Raw genomic sequence first — 11,004 nt, 5'->3', positions numbered from 1 at the left:
ATATAACCATATAAGACTCACACAAAAAAAAAATGTTCTTCAAAAAATTATGAAAAATAATAGTAATACTAAAAATTTTACACTATAATATTTACAAAATGATGTGTCATAAATCTTTAAAAAATGATATATGATGCTAGGGGTATTACAAATTTCACTATATAATCTTTACAAACTAATGTGCCACTAATCACAAAAAAAGAAAGAAAAAAAAGTCAAATATTCATTTATTATGTTATTGAAATCAATTAATTACATCTAACATCACAACAAACACACACACACACACACACACATATATAGGGGAATGGGGATGAGATAAGGAAATACACTCACATGCCAACACCAAATTTGCATGTGGCAATTAGTGGCGTGTGAGTGTATTCCCTCTCATCCCCCTTCTCCTATATGTGTGTGTGTGTGTGTGTGTGTGTGTGTTTGTTTCTCAAAAAAAGAAAAAAGATACTCAATGTTGTTGAGTTGTCCCACATCGGTAAGGTGTGGTATTGAGAAGGTGTTTATCACTTGAAATGATATTAACTACGACAAAATGTATTTTCAGTGAGGAAAAAATTCGTCACTAAAAGTTCAGTTTTTCGTCACTAAGAACTTTTAGCGACGAAATCAGACTTTTAGCAACGAAACTCATTTCGTTGCCGAAACCCCGTCGCTAAAAGTCCTAGCGATGAAAATTTTCGTCACTAAAAGTCCGATTTGTTTTAAAAAGAAAAAAACTTTTAGTGACAAAAACGTTTCGTCGCTAAATGTTTTCCTCGCTAAAAATACTATTCAGTGACGAAAATATTTCGTTACTAAAAACACTTCAATTTATTAAATCATATTTAGTGACGAACAAATTTTAAAACTATTTTCGGGTACATATAGTGACGAAAAAATTCGTCACTAAAACTATTTTTAGGAAAATCCAAGCACATATAGCAGCGAAAATTTTCGCCACTAAAACCATTTCTTACAAAATTTTGCTACATTTAGTAACGAAATATTTCATCACTAAAACAATTTTTTGTTGCTATATTTGTGAAGAAAAAATTCGCTGCTAAAACTTATTTTCTGTTTTTATTTTTTCATACCTTTGATATTAACCTGTAACCTGTCATTACATTATTACAACCTCAAATTTTAATAACACATTTATTTCCACAGCACATTTATAAAAAGATCTATACATTCCATAAGTAAAAAATAAAAGAAGTATCCAATTCAAACTCCTTCCATACAATAATTGTTTGCAACACATACAATAACTCAAGATATTTTATAACAGTACAAAAAGTCTAGCATAATATAATTAGAACTAACGAAAGATGTCCTTATATGTCTTCAAGTAATGCCGAAAGTAAATCCCCTAAAAGCTACCAATAAGAAATTTGCACAAATATGAAAACAATACAACATTAAAATCGTAAAGTAAAAACATTAACTATGTTATAAGAAACATTTCTAACATGCATTAAGAGTAGCCACACCAATGAATTAAAATCACAACTCCTAATGTATAAGTTGTTCAAAGCAAATATAGATTTTCAAGTGTAATATAATACAATTTGTTTCAAATAATGCATCAAAAAAGTAGTCACACCATGCATTGCAACTGACTCAAATTTCCCCCTGACAGATTCACTACATAACAAGTCAGCACTTTTGTAAAACACGTTTGGTCCATGAAAAGTTATCTAATTAACTTGAAATTAAATAGCGAGAATGTCTTATATGTTTAGTATGTTCCATAAGCAATTCAGCATGAAATAAGTTTTATATAATTTATTAAAAATCACGTATTGCAGCTGATTCAAATTTTCCCTTGACAGGTTCACTACATAACAAGTTAGCCCTTTTGTAAAACTCGTTTGGTATATGAAAAGTTATCTAATTAACTTGAAATTAAATAGGGATAAGGTCTTATATGTTTAGTATGTACCATAAAAAATTCAACACAAAATAAGTTTTCTATAATTTATTAAAAATCATGTATTGCAGTTGACACAAATTTTCCCTTGACAGATTCACTTCATAACAAGTCAGCACTTTTGTAAAACTCGTTTGGTACATGAAACGTTATCTAATTAGCTTGAAATTAAATAGGGATAAGGTCTTATATGTTTAGTATGTACCATAAACAATTCAGTACGAAATAAGTTTTCTATAATTTATTAAAAATCATGTATTGCAGCTGACTCAAATTTCCCTTGACAGATTCACTACATAACAAGTTAGCCCTTTTGTAAATCTCGTTTGGTCTATGAAAAGTTATCTAATTAACTTGAAATTAAATAAAGATAAGGTCTTATTTGTTTTGTATGTACCATAAACAATTCAGCATGAAATAAGTTTTCTATAATTTATTAAAACTCATGTATTGCAGCTGACTCAAATTTCCCCTTGACAGATTCACTATATAACAAGTAAGCCTTTTTATAAAACTCGTTTGGTCCATGAAAAGTTATCTAATTAACTAGAAATTAAATAGGGATAAGGTGTTATATGTTTGGTATGTACCATAAGCAATTCAGCATGAAATAAGTTTTCTATAATTTAGTAAAAATCACGTATTGCAGCTGACTCAAATTTTCTCTTGACAGATTCACTACATAAAAAGTCAGCCCTTTTGTAAAACTCGTTTGGTGCATTAAAAGATATCTAATTAACTTGAAATTGAATAGGGATAAGGTCTTATATGTTTGGTATGTACCATAAGCAATTCAGTATGAAATAAGTTTTCTATAATTTCTTAAAAATCACGTATTACAGCTGACTCAAATTTTCCCTTGACAGGTTCACTACATAACAAGTTAGCCCTTTTGTAAAACTCGTTTGGTCTATGAAAAGTTATCTAATTAACTTGAAATTAAATAGGGATAAGGTCTTATATGTTTAGTATGTACCATAAAAAATTCAACACAAAATAAGTTTTCTATAATTTATTAAAAATCACGTATTGCAGTTGACTCAAATTTTCCCCTGACAGATTCACTTCATAACAAGTCAGCTCTTTTGTAAAACTCGTTTGGTCACTGAAACGTTATCTAATAAACTTCAAATTAAATAGGGATAAGGTCTTATATATGTAGTATATACCATAAAAAATCTACACAAAATAAGTTTTCTATAATTTATTAAAAATCACGTATTGCAGCTGACTCAAATTTTCCATTGACAGATTCACTACATAACAAGTCAGCCCTTTTGTAAAACTCGTTTGGTCCATGAAAAGATATCTAATTAACTTGAAATTTAATAGGGATAAGGTCTTATATGTTTGGTATGTATCATAAAAAATTCAACACAAAATAATATTTCTATAATTTATTAAAACTCATGTATTGCAGCTGACTCAAATTTCCCCTTGACAGATTCACTATATAACAAGTCAGCCTTTCTGTAAAACTCGTTTGGTCCTTGAAAAGTTATCTAATTAACTTGAAATTAAATAGGGATAAGGTCTTATATGTTTAGTATGTACCATAAACAATTCAATACAAAATAAGTTTTCTATAATTTATTAAAAATCACGTATTTCAGCTGACTCAAATTTTCCCTTGACAGATTCACTACATAAAAAGTCAGCCCTTTTGTAAAACTCGTTTGGTGCATTAAAAGATATCTAATTAACTTGAAATTGAATAGGGATAAGGTCTTATATGTTTAGTATGTACCATAAAAAATTCAACACAAAATATGTTTTCTATAATTTATTAAAAATCACGTATTGCAGCTGACTCAAATTTTCCCGTGACAGATTCACTACATAACAAGTCAGCCCTTTTGTAAAACTCGTTTGGTCCATAAAAAGATATCTAATTAATTTGAAATTAAATAGGGATAAGGTCTTATATGTTTAGTATGTACCATAAACAATTCAACGCAAAATAAGTTTTCTATAATTTATTAAAAATCACGTATTGTAGCTGACTCAAATTTTCCCTTGACAGATTCACTATATAACAAGTCAGCCCTTTTGTAAAACTCGTTCGGTCCATAAAAAGATATCTAATTAACTTGAAATTAATTAGGGATAGGGTCTTATATGTTTAGTATGTACTATAAACAATTCAGCATAAAATAAGTTTTCTATAATTTATTAAAAATCACGTATTGTAGCTGACTCAAATTTCCCTTGACAGATTCACTACATAACAAGTTAGCCCTTTTGGAAAACTCGTTTGGTCTATGAAAAGTTATCTAAGTAACTGGAAATTAAATAAGGATAAGGTCTTATATGTTTTGTATGTACCATAAACAATTCAGTATGAAATAAGTTTTCTATAATTTATTAAAAATCACGTATTGCTGCTGACTCAAATTTTCCTTTGACAGATTCACTACATAACAAGTCAGCCCTTTTGTAAAACTTATTTGGTCCATGAAAAGTTATCTAATAAACTTGAAATTAAATTGGGATAAGGTCTTATATGTTTATTATGTACCATAAGCAATTCAGCATGAAATAAGTTTTCTATAATTTGTTAAAAATCACGTATTGCAGCTGACTCAAATTTTCCCTCGACAGGTTCACTACATAACAAGTTAGCCCTTTTGGAAAACTCGTTTGGTCTATGAAAAGTTATCTAATTAACTTGAAATTAAATAGGGATAAGGTCTTATATGTTTAGTATGTACCATAAAAAATTCAACACAAAATAAGTTTTCTATAATTTTTTAAAAATCATGTATTGCAGTTGACTCAAATTTTCCCTTGACAGATTCACTTCATAACAAGTCAGCTCTTTTGTAAAACTCGTTTGGTCCATGAAACGTTATCTAATTAACTTAAAATTAAATAGGGATAAGGTCTTATATATTTAGTATATACCTTAAAAAAGTCAACACAAAATAAGTTTTCTATAATTTATTAAAAATCACGTATTGCAGCTGACTCAAATTTTTCCTTGACAGATTTACTACATAACAAGTCAGCCCTTTTGTAAAACTCGTTTGGTCCATGAAAAGATATCTAATTAACCTGAAATTAAATAGGGATATGGTCTTATATGTTTAGTATGTACCATAAACAATTCAGTATAAAGTAAGTTTTCTATAATTTATTAAAAATCACGTATTGCAGCTGAATCAAATTTTTCCTTGACAGATTCACTACATAACAAGTCAGCCCTTTTGTAAAACTCGTTTGGTCCATGAAAAGATATCTAATTAACTTTAAATTAAATAGGGATAAGGTCTTATATGTTTAGTATGTACCATAAACAATTCAGCATAAAATAAGTTTTCTATAATTTATTAAAAATCACGTATTGTAGCTGACTCAAATTTCTCCTTGACAGATTCACTACATAACAAGTCAGCCCTTTTGTAAAACTCGTTTGGTCCATGAAACGTTATCTAATTAACTTGAAATTAAAAATGGATGAGGTCTTATATGTTTAGTATGTACCATAAAAAAGTCAGCAGAAAATAAGTTTTTTATAATTTATTAAAAATCACGTATTGCAGCTGACTCAAATTTCCCCTTGACAGATTCACTACATAAAAAGTCAGACCTTTTGTAAAAATCGTTTGCTCCATGAAAAGTTATCTAATTAACTTGAAATTAAATAGGGATAAGCTCTTATATGTGTAGTATGTACCATAAAAAATTCAGCACAAAATAATATTTTTATAATTTATTAAAAATCACGTATTGTAGCTGACACAAATTTCCCCTTGACAGATTTATGTTCCCAAAAGAAAATTGATATAGTTTTAAAACTTGCCCAATTGCCTTGATACTTTATTCACATTAGAACTACATATTAAAGAATATTAAAAACATGGAATGAAACCCTTTAACTCATATAAACAAATACCACAACAACAAATCCAGAAACCAAAACTCATAAATCATATAGACAAATAATCAAGAAAAGTTACCTTGGAATCATGTTGGGAGAAGGCAAAAGTTTTGTAGGGCCGGTTGATAGCCGAATATCCCATTGTAAGAAACCAAAAGGCCAAGAGAAAGAAGAGACACTACAAGGCACTTAAACTTTCATGGTTAACACTTCATTACAAATTTCTTTTAAAACAAGTTTATAGCACCCAAACCATCAAAGTATCACATACTCACCTCTAGAGCAAAATAATTTTAAAAAAATTTCAGATTTCACAAACTTTATATACATATACATATACATATATATATATATATATATATATATATATATATATATATATATCACATAGTCCAACTTCAATTAAATAATCAACAATAAACAATTAAACCCAACTTCATAACTCATTGAGGTAATATATCGAACACTTTATGTGCAAAAAGCAAAACCTCAAAGCACTTAAACATTCATGGTTAACACTTCATTATCTATTTGTTTTAAAACAGGTTCTAGCACCCAAACCATCAAATTATCATATACTCACCTCTCCAATCCACCAAGACCTCCAAATGCTTCAAGTATTGAAAAAAAAAAAAGTAATCAACAAATATAACTCAATCAAAACCTAAGGCCCTAAAGCTTAACTTTACCATCCTAAGACGAATACACCTACCCAAACGGGAACCAAGCAAGCATACAAGAAACTTATAGGCTTTAACACAACCAAAACCTTTTGTTTCCATACCACAAACAATGTGCATTTACAAACTTAATACAAAGCATGTCATTACCAAACCATGATAAAATTAGCCAAAGTAAAACACTTGTCAAAAAATCTTGAAGTTTGCAACAGGTCAGCCCTTTTTAAAAATTTGTTTGGTCCACTTAGTTTTATCCAAAAAGCTTGAATTAAATAGGGATAAGCCCTTATATGTCTAGTATGTACCATCAAAAATTCAGCTCAAAATAAATTTTTCTATAATTTATTAAAAATCAAATAGTGCATTTGACTCAAATATGTATAAAGTCACAAAAGAAAAATACTATAATTTTAACCTTATGCCAAAAGCTTTGAGACTTGATTAAACCTTAAAGCTACATGTGTTAGTACATATAAAAAACTAGGATTACAACCCATAATTTCATATAACAATCATCACAACACAAGTCAAGAACTTCAATCTCATAACTCATATAGACAAATTATCAAACATTTGGTAAGCAAAAGACACATGCTCATATTACTTGCACAAATTTATATTTAACACCACAATCACAACCACATATGCCAAAGACATTTCAAAATTCAAGGAAACCCTTTTTCTAAAATTAACCCAATCTCCCATATAAATAAAAAACCCAAATAATTTCTTAAGAAACCCAACTCACATGGTTGTCAAACAACAAAATCCATTTCATAACTCATATAGGCAATTTGTCAAACACTTGGTAGGCAAAAGACATATACTCATATTACTTACACAAATTTATAGTTAACACCACAATCACAACCACATATGCCAAAGACATTTCAAATGCAAGGAAACTCTTTTTCTAAAATTAACCCAAATGATTTCTTAAGAAACCCAACTCACATAGTTGCCAAACAACAAAATCCATTTCACTCCATTAAATTAAAAACCTCCAATAAATGTACCAACAAACACAACAAACTACTTCTAAAACAAAACCCACAACATAAAGAGCAATCCTAACAATATAGGATAAAAACCCAAAGATATTAGGAGGTGGGTCATGGGGATTTTACCTTAGATTCATGTTAAGAGAAGTCGAACCATGGATAATAATTTGATGACTAAAGAGGGAGGAGAGACTTGGTAGAGAGAGAGATAGAGGGATGTGTGTATTTGTGTTTGTATTTGAGTTTGTGTTTGTGTTAGGGAGTGAGTGATATTGAAAGAGGGAGGGCTGAAATTTTTTTAAGTGAGTGGGTGGGAGAAATGAAATTTTATGTGGGAAAGGAAAATTTTTTTGCTAAAATTTAAGCTATACTCTTTAGTGACGAATATAATTTCATCACTACAGCATACTTTCAGTGATGAATTATGATTTCGTCGCTAAAACTATGAAATGAAAAACCTATTTTGTGTGAATAATTTTAGCGACGAAATTTAGATTTTGTCGCTATAGCATACTTTTAGTGACGAAGTATGATTTCGTTGCTAAAACTATGAAATGAAAAACCTATTTTGTGTGAATATTTTTAGTGATGAAATTCAAGTTTTGTCGCTATAGCATACTTTTAGTGACGAATTATGATTTTCATTGCTAAAACTATTCATAGCAACACCTACAGTGACGAAATCTTTCGTCACTAAAAATTTTAACTTTTAGCGATGAAATATTTCGTCACTATAGATTAATTAAGTTACTGCCACAATTTTCCCCTTTGGCGCTCATATTTTAAATCATAAATAGTGACAAAAATTGCTTTTCGTCGCTAAATGTTATAATTTTTTTCATTATTAGCGATGAAATCTATATTTCGTCGCTAAATCTGTATATTTAGTAACGAAAAATATTTTCTCACTAATTTTCGTTGCTAAAAATACATTTTGTTTTAGTGCACATGTGAGTGTATTCTATTATCTTATACCCCTTCCTTTATATATATATATGTGTGTGTGTGTGTGTGTGTGTGTGCGCGCGCGCGCGTGTATTTCTCAAAAAAAAAAAAAAAAAGATACTCAGTGTTGTTGAGATGTTTCACATCGGTAAGGTGTGGTATTGAGTTAGTCACAATCTTCATCCAATATGTTATTAGCAAATTGGGAAAATAAAAGTGTCATATAATATTCATATGACTTATAAATAATAAAGTACATTATATGCAATTTAAGGAATATATATATTACACACACTTATATTCTTTTACTTCTAAAAAACTTTCCAAAAAAACAAAAACAAAAACAGAAAAGAAGGAAATCTTCAAAGTGTTTACATATATATGATAATGATGTAAAGTAATTTTTTTTTCCCTTTTAAGTTTGTAATTTTGTATAGGTCTGGTAAAGGCACACATTAAACTATTTATTTATGGTAAAATTTTTTTAAAAATTGAAAAAACTGTCAACACTTTTTCAATTCTTAAAAAATTTATTTTCAAACATAAATGATTATTGTATGCCTTTAAAACACACCTTAATAAAATCTATTTTGTAGGGTCCGGTTAATGTGACCTTAGGCACATATTTTAGTAAAATCCACTCTTCCCTCGTCTGCCGCAGACTCCACTCTTCCCAAGATTGATCATTAGGCTTACCCTCATTAATTTGCTGACACTGATTAACTCTTTAGAAGATGATATGCGCCTAGAAACTAGAATCATCAATAAATCAGAGCGTGGCGGCCAAAATCAAACAATGTCGCCAACCATAACAAAAGAAAACATCCTGGAATTGACTTATGGCATTGAGCATCGTATCGCAAGGGCTTAGATAGAGACAAACCTGGAATGTCTCTTTCCTAATATTCCTAAAGACATGGCGAAATCCATTCTCATTGGTTTGGCTTTTACCATAAAATCTTTGTTGATCCTATCAATAAAGGCCGGAGACTTTTGCTTCCGCTGGAGAAATGGATGGGATTGGTTCGCGTACCGTCAAATTAAGCCGGCCAAATAAAACATTAGGAAATGATGGAGATTTGTGATACCTTTGGAAACATTGAAATTAAAAAAATTTTATTAAAAATAATTAAAATAGTATAATAAGACTCGTAAATAGTACTAAAAGTCTAATGAAATTTATAAATAGTAATAAAAATAAATTAAATAGTAAAAAAAAAAATTTAAGTCAATACTAAATACACACGTAATTAAAGCAGTTCCATAAATCATCTATTCTAATGTCATACCCAAAGAGCGAAATAACATGTTGATTGCTCTTATCTCGAACACAAAAAAGGCTGTCCAACTTATTTATCCTTAATTTACAAAAGAAAATGCTAACGAATATCCTTTAAGGCATTGGTTAATAATTCATTTAAAGAAAATTTTTATGGGAAAAGAAAAAAAAAGCAATTAATATTTTGACAGATTTTTTTATTTTTCATAAAAAATTGTGTCAAAACTTCCCTAAAATAGATTATTAACCAATATCCAAAGGGCATTCGTTAGCACGACCCATTTACAAATGTATCTCCAAAATTATGGCTAATAGACTGAAAACTTTTCTCTGTAAATTATTTACTCCATGTCAAGTTTCATTTATACCAGGCATCATATTCAAGACAATAGCATCATAGCTAATGAAATCTTTTATTTCATGAAACAGTTTTGTGTTTGGGTGGTTTTCAGAGTAACGTAAAAAAATCACTGTTCAAGGCTCGGTTAAACTAGATTTTAGCGCTCATGAGGACATTGTCCCCTAGGTTGCAACAACAAATTATGAGAGAAAACAGTCTTACTTCCTACGTTGAGGTCCTTAAACTGGGTGGGTGACCTTAAACTCTCTGAAGCTTAAGCCAAAGATGGATGTAGACACTAAATGGTGTTTTTGTGTGAAGTTTTGTGGTAGTTTAGAGAATAATAAATTGTTCAACCACTTAGCTAACGGGATTGGAGAGGTATTTATAGATGGTATTTTGGGTCATTCGCTATGAATTAAATGATGGCTTATGTCTGTCATATATATATATATATATATATTTTTTTTTTTCTGCTGCTGTGGTTTGTGGTTGTGGCTAGTGGGGCATCGGTGGAGGTGGTTGTTGCTGGTGTATTGGTATTTATTGTGGCAATGGGTTGTTGTGTGTGTTTGTGAGTTGTTGTTTATATAATTTTAATGTAGTGTACGTTAAAATAGAAGTTTTGATGTAAGGTATATTGTAAAGGGTGTTGTTAAAATAAATAAAATAAGTTTCTAAGTTATTAAAAGCTAAATATTTTAGCTCTTTATTGTGGATGTTCTAGAGTCCAAATCTTATGTCCCACTTTTTCTGCTCCACTCTATACTCCACCAATAAAAACTTGCCACGTATTCACCTAAGTAATTAAATACTATCATTATTGACTTATTAATGCTACCGTTATTAATTAATAGTAGTATTTAATTAATCAGGTGAATACGTGGCAAGTTTTTATTGGTAGAGTATAGAGTGGAGTAAGAAAAGTGAGAAAGAAGATTTAGATTCGGAT

The 11,004-nt window shown here is 29.5% G+C and overlaps 1 long non-coding RNA gene across 1 annotated transcript; it reads right to left on the bottom strand.

Annotated features, from left to right (window-relative positions):
- Positions 1-1,241: 1,241 nt before the first annotated feature.
- On the bottom strand, positions 1,242-7,826 carry LOC142638666 (uncharacterized). Its single transcript, XR_012845038.1, has 3 exons — positions 7,615-7,826; positions 5,887-5,985; positions 1,242-1,373 (listed from the first exon to the last, which is right to left on the bottom strand). It is a non-coding gene; the product is annotated as an uncharacterized LOC142638666 (long non-coding RNA).
- Positions 7,827-11,004: the final 3,178 nt, after the last annotated feature.

Source organism: Castanea sativa, chromosome 6, assembly GCF_040712315.1.
Source record: "Castanea sativa cultivar Marrone di Chiusa Pesio chromosome 6, ASM4071231v1".
Lineage (NCBI taxonomy): Eukaryota > Viridiplantae > Streptophyta > Magnoliopsida > Fagales > Fagaceae > Castanea > Castanea sativa.
The sequence above is the reverse complement of the archived record's forward strand: the minus strand, read 5'-3'. Positions and strand labels throughout refer to the sequence as shown.